We start from the raw sequence: 14,450 nt of genomic DNA, 5'->3' as shown, positions 1-14,450 counted from the left end.
ATGGAAGCAGGGTAAAGAAAGATAAATGTTACTGGTAGCATTTGATGCAATGCAGTGTATACAAGGTTGGTTGGCACTACACCCATTTAACATATGGTCCTCTATGCCAGGCCTCCATATGTACAATTAACAAGGTATAAGCCAGTCCTCCTTAGGAAAGATAAGATTAATTATGTTTAATTGACTTTCAGTTCTCATTTCTCACAACTGCCAATTAAATGCAACTGCTTTCCAAAATAAGAGCACTTAACAGTGGAAATTCTAATTAATTCAAATAAATACATAAAGCAGCAAAGGCTTCCTTTCAAGCAGTCTTGTAAAGCTATCAGTTTGTCCAATAATCAAATCATTTGTTATAAATGGCCACTGATCTACTCTGATGACACTAGTTGTGAAATATTGCCTTAGAACATAGTGCAGAAGGAGGCCATTCGGCCCATCAAGTCTGCACCGACCCACTTAAGCCCTCACTTCCACCCTATCCCCGTAACCCAATAACCCCTCCTAACCTTTTTGGTCACGAAGGGCAATTTATCATGGTCAATCCACCTAACTTGCACGTCTTTGGACTTCTACTCCAACCGTATGTTTTTCTCCAACTCAGGGAGTCTGTCTTATAATGTGCTAATACTCACAACTGTCAGGTGGTGCCCCACCCCCTCGTTTAAAGGAAGCGCCAAGAGCCCCAGGGGAAACATCAATCTAATCATATATTTCAATTTAACCCTGCCATGGCCATGAGCTCATTACGGCAAGTGACAAAACGGAATTGGATATATCAATTAATTTCTATGACAAAACAAAAATGGCTGAAATTACAAAGGCTAATATTACAAAGAATAGCGAGTTCACTAATATCCTGTCGAAAGGAAGTCTGCCATCCCAGGGGCTTGAGCATACCTGCAGATAAAATGGAGATGCTTGGCCATGAGGCCAACTCGATACAGAAGATTAGAAGCAGATTGTAAGCCTGTTCAGTAATTGCTTTACCATATCCCTCAGGTTGACCACCTACCCAAACCCCAGCCTTTTAATTAGACACAGATTGTCATGAGGCCTTAAGTAGACGATTCAAAGTACTAACCTGTCTTCTACACAGATGCCAACTGACCAGATACATACTTGCTAAATAAATGTGTCAGACTGTACATCACTCTACATGAACATATGAAATAGGAGAAGTAGGCCATTTGGCCCCTTGAGCCAGCTGTTCTCTATGTGCCCATTTCCACATGCCCCGTCTATCCCTGATAACCTTGGATTCCCTTGCCCAACGAGAATCTTTCTACCTCCGCCTTAAAGATATTCAGTGACCTTCTGCGTCAGAGAGTTCCAAAGTTGCACAACTGTCCGACAGGGTTGCAAAATAAAAACAACAAAATATTCCTTTCATTAGGCTGACAACAAATGTGTAGAATTACAATTTTTCCATTGATAAATGTGTGTAAGCATCTAGATTGCGTGATTAAAATTAACCATTCCTGAGTGCACCTGTTCCCCTTTAACATCTCAGTATATATCTGAACATTACCACCTGAAGGGTGATTTCCCAACATGCACACTTAATACCAAACTTTTACAAATATTTGTTTTATGTTATTTACAACACAGGAGGCGGTCGTTCGGCACATCGTGTCCACACCGGCTCCCGAAAGAGTTACCCAGCTAGTCCCATTTCCCAGCCCTATCTACGTAGCCCGCTAAATTAATCCCTTTCAAATATGTATCCAGCTCTCTTTTGAAACCTATTATGGAATTCACCTCCACTCTCCCAGACAGCGCATTCCTAATCCCAACAATTCTGAGTAAAGACGTTTCTCCTCACCTCACTCTTTTGCTGACTATCCGGAAATTCTGACCCTGACATACCTCAATAAGGTCACCTCTTAATCTTCTCGGCTCCAAGGTATCCAAAGAGGCTGGTTTAGCACAGGGCTGAAAGAGGCTGGTTTAGCACAGGGCTAAAGAGCTGGCTTTTAAAGCAGACCAAGGCAGGCCAGCAACACGGTTCAATTCCTGTACCAGCCTCTCCGAACAGGTGCCGGAATGTGGCGACTAGGGGCTTTTCACAGTAACTTCATTTGAAACCTACTTGTGACAATAAGCGATTTTCATTCATTTAGGGCAGCACGGTAGCATTGTGGATAGCACAATTGCTTCACAGCTCCAGGGTCCCAGGTTCGATTCCGGCTTAGGTCACTGTCTGTGCGGAGTCTGCACATCCTCCTCGTGTGTGCGTGGGTTTCCTCCGGGTGCTCCGGTTTCCTCCCACAGTCCAAAGATGTGCAGGTTAGGTGGATTGGCCATGATAAATTGCCTTTAGTGTCCCAAATTGCCCTTAGTGTTGGATGGGGTTATGGGGATAGGGTGGAGGTGTTGGGTAGGGTGCTCTTTCCAAGAGCCGGTACAGACTCGATGGGCCGAATGGCCTCCTTCTGCACTGTAAATTCTATGATCTATGAAGGTGAACAAGCCCAATTTCTCCAATCTTTCCTGGTATCATTCCAGTAAATATCATTTGCACTCTCTCCAGGGCTTTAACATCCTTCTTTAAATAAGGTGCCAAAACTGAACACATGGGGCAGGAGTCTCCGTAATCGGCGCGATGTCCGCCGACCGGCGCCAAACAGTCCGGCATTGCGCCGCCCCAAAGGTGCGGAATTTCCCGCATCTTGAGGGGCCGAGCCGTCAGCTTGAGGGGCTAGGCCCGCGCCGGAGTGATTTCCGCCCCGCCGGCTGGCGGGAAAGGCCTTTGGCAGCTGGCGCAGAAATGGCTTTGCCGTGCGACGCATGCGCGGGAGCGTCAGCGGCCGCTCACGGCATCCCCGCGCATGCACAGTGGAGGGGGTCTCTTCCGCCTCCGCCATAGTGAAGACCATGGCGAAGGCGGAAGAAAGAGAGTGCCCCCACGGCACAGGCCCGCCCGTGGATCGGTGGGCCCCGATCACGGGCCAGGCCACCGTGGGGGCACCCCCGGGGCCAGAATGCCCCGCGCCCCCCCCCCAGGACCCCGGAGCCCGCCCGGGCCACCTTGTCCCGTTGTTCGAAAGGTGGTTCAATCCACGCCGGCTGGCGTGGGTTGACAGCGGCGGGACTTTGGCTCATCGCGGACCGGAGAATCGCCGGGGGTGGGCCCGCCAACCGTCGCGATTCCCGCCCCCACCGAATCTCTGGCGGCAGAGAATTCGGGACACGGCGGGGGCGGGATTCACGCCAGCCCCCAGCGATTCTCCAACCCGGTGGGGGGTCGGAGAATCGCACCCAAGATTTGTAGCGGTGTAGCCTCACTTCCTTGTTTTTTTACTGTGCCTCTATTTATAAACCCAAGGATCCTATAATCCTTCTTAACAACTGTTTCAACTTGCCTGGCCACCTTCAGAGAATTATGCACTTGAACCTCGAGGTCCTTCTGCACCTGTACTTCCCTCAAAGTTGTACCATTGAATCTATACTGTCCCCCCCATGTTACTTCTACCAAAATGTTCATCTACCAGGTGTCTGCCCATTTGGCCAACTTGTCAATGTCACTTTGAAGTCACTCAGCGTCATCCTCACAATTCACTATTCTGCTTCTCTTAGAATCATCTGCAAATTTAGAGATTTTGCCCTCAACACCCATTTATAAATCATTTATATAAATCAGCAAAAGCAAGTGACGGCCAGTCACCCAAGGCTGGAAGTGAACCTGGGACCGTGGCTCTGTGAGGCAGCAGTGCTACCCACTGTGCCTCCATGCTGCTCAGTCAGTAATCAAATCATTCCAAATGTACCCTTGGTGTGAAGTCTTCAGTGAGTTCAGGAATATTTATACCAAGGGCAGGAAAGAGCTAAGAGAGGTGTTTTTTATGTAAACAGTCAAAAACGAAGACCTGATTTTTATTTGAAAAACCATATTACCTTGATGTTAATCTACAAGGTACCAAAAGCGGTGACAGATAAACAGGAAGTGGCAGTACATGCAACTATAAATAAATGGCAATGCTGAGACATCACAAGTCAGCAAATATTTGTTAAATAATATCTACCAAGCTGTACATGGAATTTAAAACACCCATCGTCAATAGGATTCAAAATAACAAATAAGTGAACTGATTCTTAGTCTGCATTTACCGGTACTTTGGTTCTAGTAGAAGTGAAAACTGAAAGAGAATAGTGATTTGGAAAGTTTCAAACAATGCTATTAAAGAGTTTAGTTTGTTTTGTATCTAAAGTGTATCGTATAAGATTGCTTCAAAGCAGTAAACAATTTAGGCATTGGATGGGTAAATCATTTAACAGGAGCCATGACCAAATAACAGTTCAGCTTAAAATGTGTAATAGACAACCGCACTGGGGTGTATCAACTCCAATCGATTGAACACATCACGTTTCTGTCGATAATGTAGCCGAAGACTTCCGGTTGCGGCGATGTGGAGCTAAACCAAACGTTTCGGCAGCTCCGGCGACAACGGACTTTCGGGCTCTCCAGAGGAGCCCCAACGGAACTTTTTTGAATTGATCCCGTGTGGGAAGGTGCAGTAAGGTCCCCCCTTACGATATATGGCCGAGATCAGCGGTGGAGCGGCGAAGAAAAGAGGCTCTGGAGCAGCGGCAAAATCGAGGGGGTAAAAGCAAGATGGCGGAGGGCGAGCAGCATGGGGGCCGGACCAGCAGGAGTTCCTCAAGCGCTGTGTGGAGGAGCTGAAAAAGGAGGTGCTGGCGCCAATGCTGTTGGCGATCGAGGGGCTGAAGGAGACCCAGAAGACCCAGGCGGTGGAGCTTCGTGAGGTGAAAGATAAAATGAATGACAACGAGGACGAGATCCTGGGCCCGGCGGTAAAAATGGAGGCGCACGAGGCGGTGCACAGGAGGTGGGCCGAGAGAATTGAGGTCCTGGAGAACAGGTCGAGGAGGAAGAACCTCCGGATTCTGGGTCTTCCCGAAGGAGTGGAGGGAGCTGATGCCGGGGCGTATGTGAGCACGATGCTCCATGCGCTGATGGGCGCGGAGGCCTCTCCGACTCCCCTGGAGCTGGAAGGGGCTCACCGGGTCCTGGCGAGGAGACCCAAGGCTGATGAGCCGCCAAGGGCGGTAGTGGCAAGGTTCCATCGCTTCGCGGACAAAGAAAGTGTGCTGAGATAGGCCAAGAAGGTGCGGAGCAGCAGATGGGAGAACGCGGTGATCCGAGTTTACCAGGATTGGAGCGCGGAGGTGGCAAGGAGGAGAGCTGGCTTCAATCGGGCAAGGCGGTGCTGCATAAGAGTCAGGTTCGGCATGCTGCAGCCTGCGCGACTGTGGGTCACTTATCAGGACCGACACCATCATATTCAAACGCCAGAAGAGGCTTGGACCTTTATTCAGATGGAAAAACTGGACTCGAACTGAGGGGATGTGGTTGTGGGGGGAGATGTTGGTTGTATATGGGGTTGTAAATATTGGCAAAGAATAATTCATGGGTGGGATGATGGATGGGGATGTGGGTAGAGTTCTGGTTCAAATTCCTAAAATTTCCCTTTTTTTCTTTTCTGTAGACGAGATGATGATGGTGGGGAATGTGGGCGTCGGTGCTGTAGGGAGGTGAGACTCGGGGATGAGGGAGCTGGGATAATGGCTGCAACAGGAGCTGCGCCACAGGGGGCGGGGCTGGTTCAGGAAAGCGCGGGCTTTTTCCCGCGCCAAAAGGGGGGGGGATGGAGGAAGGCAAGGAGGAGAAGAGACTCCCACACGGGGAGATCAACGGGAAGGCGGGGGAAGCCGGGGTCAGCAGAAGTCAGCTGACTCACGGAAGTAATATGGGGGGAGCAAAAGACCTAGATGTGGATCTAGCGGGGGGAGGGAGGGGGGATTCTAGGGTTGCTGCTGCACTGTCCGAGGGGGAACTGAAATGGAAGAGGTGGTCGGGGCGGGGGTTCCCCGCCTGGGGGACTGGAGGGTGCGGGAGGGGCGAGCACGGGACTGGCCTAAGATAGGAGATGGCTAGTGACCCCCCAATCCGGCTGATCACGTGGAATGTGAGAGGCCTAAATGGGCCGGTTAAGGGGGCCCGATTGTTCGCGCACCTAAAGGGACTGAAGGCAGACGGTGTAATGCTTCAGGAGACACATCTGAAGGTGGCAGACCGGGTCAGGTTAAGGAAGGGATGGGTGGGACAGGTGTTCCATTCGGGGCTGGATGCGAAGAATAGAGGGGTGGCAATACTGGTGGGAAAGCAGTGTCGTTTGAGGCCAAGAACATAGTAGCGGATAAGGGAGGCCGATACGTGATGGTGAGTGGTAGGTTGCAGGGGACGGAGGTGAATGAATATGCCCCGAACTGGGACGATGCTGGATTCATGAAACGGAAGTTGGGGCGAATTCCAGACCTGGAGGTAGGGAGCTTGATAACGGGTGGGGATTTTAACACGGTGCTGGACCCAACATTAGATCGCTCCAGATCTAGGACGGGGAAGAGGCCGGCTGCGGCCAAGGTGCTTAGGGGGTTTATGGACCAGATGGGGGGAGTAGATCCGTGGAGATTTGCCTGGCCTTTGGCCAGAGAATTTCATTTTTTCTCCAACGTACATAAGGCCTACTCCCGGATAGATTTTTTTGTTCTGGGCAGGGGAGAGTTAATCTCCATCAGGGCTCATAGGGTGAAGAGAGAGGGCAGGGAAAGGGAGAGGTTAATGGGGGAGATTTTAAGGGTGGACTGGAGCTATGCAGAGGCTCCTGATGAGGGACTACTCAGGGAGAGACGAAGTCTCCAGATGGAGTTCGACCTGTTGACCACAGGGAAGGCAGAGGCACAGTGGAGGAAGGCACAGGGGGCGATATATGAATATGGGGAGAGGGCGAGCCGGATGCTGGCACATCAGCTCCGTAAGAGTATGGCAGCGAGGGAAATAGGCGGAGTCAAAGATGGCAGGGGAACTACGGTGCGGAGAAAGTGAATGAGGCTTTTAAGGCCTTTTACGAGGAACTGTATAGGTCCCAGCCCCCAGGGGGAAAAGAGGGGATGCGGCGATTCTTGGACCAATTGAGGTTCCCAAGGGTGGAGGAGCAGGAGGTGGCTGGTTTGGGGGCGCCAATTGGGGTGGAGGAGCTGGTTAAAGGACTGGGGAGCATGCAGGCAGGGAAGGCCCCGGGGCCGGATGGGTTCCCGGTGGAGTTCTATAGGAAGTATGTAGACCTGTTAGCCCCGTTGCTGGTAAGCACCTTCAATGAAGCAAGGGAGGGGGGGGGGGACCCTGCCCCCGACAATGTCGGAGGTGACGATCTCTTTGATCTTGAAGCGGGATAAGGACCCACTGCAATGTGGGTCGTATAGACCGATCTCGCTCCTTAATGTAGATGCTAAGTTGCTGGCAAAAATGTTGGCCACGAGGATTGAAGACTGTCCCGGGGGTGATTCACGAGGACCAGACGGGATTCATAAAGGGTAGGCAGTTAAATACTAATGTGCGAAGGCTCCTAAATGTGATAATGATGCCATCGGTTGAGGAAGAAGCGGAGGTAGTGACAGCCATGGACGCGGAGAAGGCCTTTGATCGGGTAGAGTGGGAGTATCTCTGGGAAGCGTTGAGGAGGTTTGGGTTCGGGGGAGGGTTTATTAGTTGGGTTAAGCTCCTGTATAAAGCCCCGGTGGCGAGTGTGGTCACGAACCAGCGGAGGTCGGAGTATTTCCGGCTGTATCGAGGGACGAGGCAGGGGTGCCCCCTGTCCCCTCTGCTGTTTGCATTAGCAATGGAACCTTTGGCCATGGCGTTAAGGGAGTCGGGGAAATGGAAGGGGGTGGTTCGAGGGGGAGAGGAACATAGAGTGTCGCTGTACGCAGATGACCTGTTGCTGTATGTGACGGATCCAGTGGAGTGGATGGTGGAGGTAATGCAGATCCTACGGGAGTTTGGAGATTTTTAGGGCTATAAGCTCAATGTGGGAAAGAGTGAGCTCTTTGTGATCCATCCGGGGAACCAGGGAAGAGGGATAGACGACCTACCGTTGAGGAGGGCGGAAAGGAGCTTTCGATACTTGGGGATTCAGGTAGCTAGGAGGCACTGCACAAACTTAATTTGACGCGGTTGGTGGAACAGATGGAGGAGGATTTTAAAAGGTGGGACATGTTGCCACTCTCGTTGGCGGGTAGGGTACAGTCGGTTAAAATGGTGGTCCTCCCGAGATTTCTTTTTGTATTCCAATGCCTCCCAATTGAGATTACTAAGGCCTTCTTTAAGAGGGTAAGCAGGAGCATTATGGGATTTGTGTGGGCGAGCAAGACCCCGCAGGTAAGGAGAGGGTTCTTGGAGCGTAGCAGAGATAGAGGAGGGTTGGCGTTGTCAAATTTGGCTGGTTACTATTGGGCAGCCAACGTGGCAATGATCCGTAAGTGGGTGATGGAGGGAGAGGGGGCGGCATGTAAGAGGTTGGAGATGGCGTCCTGCAAGGGAACGAGCCTGGGGGCGCTGGTGACGGCACCGCTGCCGCTCTCGCCGACAAGGTACACCACGAGCCCGGTGGTGGTGGCAACGCTAAAGATCTGGGGGCAGTGGAGACGGCACAGGGGTGCGACGGGAGCCTCGGTGTGGTCCCCGATCAGAGACAACCATCAGTTTGTCCCAGGAAGGATGGACGGGGGGTTTCAGAGCTGGCATCGGGCAGGGATTAGAAGAATGGGGGACCTGTTCATTGACGGGACGTTTGCGAGCTTAGGGGCGCTGGAGGAGAAGTTTGGGCTACCCCCGGGAAGAGCTTTCAGGTACATGCAAGTGAGGGCGTTTGTGAGGCGGCAGGGGAGGGAATTTCCGCTACTCCCGGCACAGGGGATTCAAGATAGAGTGATTTCGGGCGAATGGGGCGGAGAGGGCAAGGTGTCGGCGATATACCAGGAGATGAAAGAAGTGGGGGAGGCTTTGGTAGAGGAGCTGAAGGGTAAATGGGAGGAGGAGTTGGGGGAGGAGATTGAGGAGGGGCTTTGGGCTGATGCCCTAAATAGGATTAATTCCTCTTCCTCGTGTGCCAGGCTTAGCCTGATACAATTTAAGGTGGTTCATAGAGCGCATATGACGGGGGCGAGGCTGAGTGGGTTCTTTGGGGTGGAGGACAGATGTGGGAGGTGCTCAGGAAGTCCGACGAACCATGTCCATATGATTTGGTCATGCTCAGCACTGGAGTGGTTCTGGAGGGGAGTGGCGGGAACAGTATCTAAGGCGGTGAAAGTCCGGGTCAAGCCAAGCTGGGGGCTAGCACTATTTGGAGTAGTGGACGAGCCGGGAGTGCAGGAGGCAAAAGAGGCCGGCATTCTGGCCTTTGCGTCCCTAGTAGCCCGGCGAAGGATCTTGCTAATGTGGAAGGAGGCGAAGCCCCCCAGCGTGGAGGCCTGGATAAATGATATGGCTGGGTTTATCAAGTTGGAAGGGATAAAGTTTGCCTTGAGAGGGTCTGCGCAGGGGTTCTACAGGCGGTGGCAACCGTTCCTGGACCATCTCGCGGAGCGTCAGATGAAGGTCGGACAGCAGCCACAGCAACCCGGGGGGGGGGGGGGGGGGGGGGGACGGACGGACATCGTTCGTGGGTGGGTGGGGGGAGGGGATGGAGTGGGGGGGGGGGGGAAAAGGGGGGTTTCTCTGGGGGGCATTTGAGCAAGAAAACACATGAATGATCCGGAAACTGACATGTACGGGAAGAATCCACTGTACAAAGTTCTGTATCTTATTGACTTGCCATGTTCATGTCTTGCCACGCGAGTTCTCTTTCTTTTCTGTGTTATGGGGGGGGTTTGAAAGGTGGAAAATATTGTTGAAAAATTCTTAATAAAAACATATTTTTAAAAAAAAGATAATGTAGCCGAAGAGGTGGGGCAATTTTATAGCACAAATGGCCAAACTCAGCCCATTGGAGCTAGCAGTTTATTCCATTCCTTTGCCCTCTCTCCAAATCATTGTCGATTTATTTCGTCAGTTTACCCTTTTTAAAAGGTGGTATGAATTGGTATAGAAATAGACAGATACAGATTACAGAAGTGAAAGTATTGAGCAGGAAAGTGAAACATGAAAACAACAACCGAGAGTTTTATTGCAAATTGCAATTCTCCACAACACAAAGGGGTGACGATAGTTTCCAATTGCTCCATTCCAGCCATCCTGACACTTCTGATTTATTCTCAATTCCCACCCCTGCACTCCCCCTCCCCAAGGGTGGAGATTATTCTCAATCCTCCCCATGTGAGGTTATTCTCAATTCTCCCTGTTGAAGATTATTCCCAATACATCCCGATGAAAATTATTCCCGATACGCCTCGGTGACAATTGTTCCCAAACCTCCACGGGTAAAGATTGTTCCCAATCGCCCCCCCCCAGAGGACGATTATGCCCAATCTGCCCCCCCCCTCCCAGTGAAGATTAGTCCCAATCTCCCCTCGGTGAAGAATATTCCAACTTTCTCCCACCCCCAAATGAAGAGTATTCTCAATTCCCCTTCCCACAGTGAAATTATTGCCAATCCTCCCCCGAAGATTATTCCCAATTTCCATCCCCATCGTGAAAATTATTCCCCCCCCAAAGAATATTCCCAATTCCCCGGGTGAAGATTATTCCCAATCCCCCCCCCAGGTAAAGATTAATCCCAATCCCCCCCAGGTGAAATTCCCCCCACAGCGATTACTCCCAATCACTACCCCCAAAGTGAAGATTATTACCAATTTCCCCCTCCCGATGGTGAAGATTATTCCCAACCCCCCAGGTGAAGATTATTCAAAACACCCCCCCCCCCCCCCCCCACGGTGATCATTCACAATCTCCCCGCCCCCTCCCCCCCCCCGGTGAAGATTATTCCAAGGCCCCCACCTGGTGAAGATTGCTCCCAATTCTCTCCCCCCCCGCCCCGGTGAACCTTATTCCCTATTCCTCCTCCCCCCCGGGTGAAGCTTATTCCCTATTCCCCCCCCCCCCCCCCAACCGGGTGAAGATTTTCCCCAAATCTGTCCCCCGGTGATAATCATTCCCAATCTCGCACCTCCAGGTGAAAATTAATCCCATTACCCCCCCCCCCCAGTGAAGACTATTCCCAATCCTCCCCCCTGGGTGAAGATCATTCCCAATCACCCCTCCTCTTCCGGTGAAAATGTTCCCAATCCTCCCCATCGCGGGTGAAGATTAATCCCAATCTCCCCAGGTGAAGATTTTTCCCAATACCCCCCCCCCCCAGGTGAAGCTTATTCTCGATCTCCCACCCACCCCCACTCCACCCCCTCCCACAAGATGATGCCCAATTCTCCCCCCTTCCAGTGAAGATTATTCCCCAATTCCCCTCCCCAGGATGAAGATTATTCCGAATCCCCCCACGCCAAAGATTATTCCCAATCCCTATTCCCCAGGATGATGTTTAGCACAGTGGGCTAAAACAGCTGGCTTGTAATGCAGAACAATGAATGCCAGCAACGCGGATTCAATTCCCGTACCGGCCTCCCCGAACAGGCGCCGGAATGTGGCGACTAGGGGCTTTTCACAGTAACTTCATTGAAGCCTACTTGTGACAATAAATGATTATTAGTATTAAGATTATTCCCAGTCCCCCCCCTCCCCCCCGACGGAAGATTATGCCTAATTCTCCCTCCCCCAGTGAAGATTATTCCCAATCCCCCTCACCCCGGGTGAAGAGTATTCCCAGTCACCCCCCCCCCCTCGAAGATTATACCCAATTCCCCCCACTGGGGTGACTATTCCCAATCCCACTCCCCCCGGGGTGAAGATTATTCCCAATCACCCCCCCCGTCAAAGATTATTCCCAATTCCCCCCCGCAGGGGTGATTAATAATCCCCCCCCCCCCCCGGGTGGTGGATATTCCCCCCCCCCCTCTCTGGTTTGTGTTGTTCTCCCGCCCGGGGCGGCCCCGCTGCCGCCTCGCCCTCTCCGCCCTCCCGGCCTCTCCCCGCCCAAACCCCGGGCCGTTTCTCGGCTCCGCCGCGTAAACAAAGCGGCCGGGGATTCAGGGCCCGCGCTCTCGGGGATGGCCCAGCCGTCAGACTACCCTGAGGCCGGGGCTCTCGCCCTCGATCCGGACCCGGCCGGAGGCCCAAGGCGGCCGCACACGCACTTTGTAAAGTCCCGGGGCCCGAGCCTTGGGCGCTCCCGCTCCTACCTGAGTCCGAGGCCCCGCTCTCTCCGATCTAGCTCAGTCCCCGGGGCCTCATGTGATCATCGTCGCACCGACCCACAGCTGAATCCGACTAGAATGCGTCCGTTCCCGGCCCCCGAGCGCCTGGGGAAGCGACACACTCACTGCGGAAACCCGGGGCCCCGAGCCTCACGGCCACATGTCGCTCCGACTGGGGGAGGGGAATGGCAGTCCCGGTGTTGGCCATCAGCGGCGCTGCGTGCCTGCAGTCCCTATACTGGCCATCAGCGGCGCTGCGTGCCTGTAGTCCCTATACTGGCCATCAGCGGCGCTGCGTGCCTGCAGTCCCTATACTGGCCATCAGCGGCGCTGCGTGCCTGCAGTCCCGGTGTTGGCCATCAACGGCGCTGCGTGCCTGCAGTCCCTATACTGGCCATCAGCGGCGCTGCGTGCCTGCAGTCCCTATACTGGCCATCAGCGACGCTGCGTGCCTGCAGTCCCTATACTGGCCATCAGCGGCGCTGCGTGCCTGCAGTCCCTATACTGGCCATCAGCGGCACTGCGTGCCTGCAGTCCCGATACTGGCCATCAGCGGCGGTGCGTGCCTGCAGTCCCGATACTGGCCATCAGCGGCACTGCGTGCCTGCAGTCCCGATACTGGCCATCAGCGGCGCTGCGTGCCTGCAGTCCCGATACTGGCCATCAGCGGCGCTGCGTGCCTGCAGTCCCGATACTGGCCATCAGCGGCGCTGCGTGCCTGCAGTCCCGATACTGGCCATCAGCGGCGCTGCGTGCCTGCAGTCCCGATACAGGCCATCAGCGGCGCTGCGTGCCTGCAGTCCCGATACTGGCCATCAGCGGCGCTGCGTGCCTGCAGTCCCGATACAGGCCATCAGCGGCGCTGCGTGCCTGCAGTCCCTATACTGGCCATCAGCGGCGCTGCGTGTCTGCAGTCCCGATGCTGGCCATCAGCGGCGCTGCGTGCCTGCAGTCCCGGTGTTGGCCATCAGCGGCGCTCCGTTGCCTGCAGTCCCGGTGCTGGCTATCAGCGGCGCTGCGTGTCTGCAGTCCCCGTGTTGGCCAACAGCGGCGCTGCGTGTCTGCAGTCCCGGTGTTGGCCATGAGCGGCGCTCCGTTGCCTGCAGACCCGGTGCTGGCCATCAGCGGCGCTGCTTGTCTGCAATTCTGATGTTGGTCATCAGCAGAGCTGCGTGCCTGTAGTCCCGGTACTGGCCATCAGCTGCGTTGCCTGCAGTCCCGGTGCTGGCCATCAGCGGCACTGCGTGCCTGCAGTCCCGGTGCAGGCCATCAGCTGCGCTGCGTATCTGCAATCCCGATTTTGGCCATCAGCGGCGCTGCACGTCTGCAATCCCGGTGTTGGCCATCAGCGGCGCTCCGCTGCGTGTCTGCAGTCCCGGTGCTAGCCATCAGCGGCGCTGCGTGTCTGCAGTCCCGGTGTTGGCCATCAGCGGCGCTGCGTGTCTGCAGTCCCGATGCTGGCCATCAGCGGCGCTTCGTTGCCTGCAGTCCCGGTGCTGGCCATCAGCGGCGCTGCGTGTCTGCACTCCCGGTGTTGGCCATCATTGCCTGCAGTCCCGGTGCTGGCCATCAGCGGCGCTGCGTGTCTGCAGTCCCGATGTTGGCCATCAGCAGAGCTGCGTGCCTGCAGTCCCGGTGTTGGCCATCAGATGCGCTCCGTTGCCTGCAGTCCCAGTGCTGGCCATCAGCGGCACTGCGTGCCTGCAGTCCCGGTGCTGGCCATCAGCGGCGCTATGTCTGCAGTCCCGATGCTGGCCATCAGCGGCGCTATGTCTGCAGTCCCGATGCTGGCCATCAGCGGCGCTATGTTTGCAGTCCCGATGCTGGCCATCAGCGGCTCTTGAATCGGGGCACTGGACACACGAGAATAAACTGCGATTCCAGATTAGCCACAGGGCGGAACTGACGGTGGCAGCAATGATATTTGATCCAATTTGCAGTTGCGGATGCTTTAATTGAACATGTACTGCATCAAGGGAAAGTGGAGCATGACTGCAATCATCATGTGGGCGGGATATGTGCAGGGTCTTGGCTCCTGATTTGGGGCTAGACTGGGTGGGGAAACCGCCATCCTTCCGGGAATGAAGGTGAAGGGATGGGGCGGGGCCTGGGGGCTGAGGAAGGGCGGGGCCTGGAGGCTGAGGAAGGGCGGGGCCTGGGGGCTGAGGAAGGGCGGGGCCTGGAGGCTGAGGAAGGGCGGGGCCTGGTGGGGTGAGGAAGGGCGGGGGCTGAGGGGGGCGGGGCCTGGGGGGCTGAGGAAGGGTGGGGCCTGGGGGGCTGAGGATGAGCGGGGCCTGGGGGCTGAGGAAGGGCAAGGCTTGGGGGCTGGAAGAGCGGGGCCTCGG

General features: G+C 54.4%; 1 protein-coding gene across 4 annotated transcripts in view; it reads right to left on the bottom strand.

Moving 5' to 3' along the window:
• The window catches only part of scaf11 (SR-related CTD-associated factor 11), a 112,943-nt gene extending 100,649 nt beyond the window's left edge, over positions 1 to 12,294 (bottom strand). For all 4 annotated transcript variants that reach the window (XM_072485056.1, XM_072485058.1, XM_072485057.1 and 1 more), the window contains exon 1: positions 12,091 to 12,294. The gene's annotated coding sequence lies outside the window, so the exon portion shown is untranslated. The remainder of the gene's footprint in view (positions 1 to 12,090) is intronic.
• Positions 12,295 to 14,450: the final 2,156 nt, after the last annotated feature.

The sequence above is a fragment of the Scyliorhinus torazame genome, chromosome 19 (genome assembly GCF_047496885.1).
Source record: "Scyliorhinus torazame isolate Kashiwa2021f chromosome 19, sScyTor2.1, whole genome shotgun sequence".
Taxonomy (NCBI): domain Eukaryota; kingdom Metazoa; phylum Chordata; class Chondrichthyes; order Carcharhiniformes; family Scyliorhinidae; genus Scyliorhinus; species Scyliorhinus torazame.
This window is presented reverse-complemented; position numbering and strand designations above follow the sequence as displayed.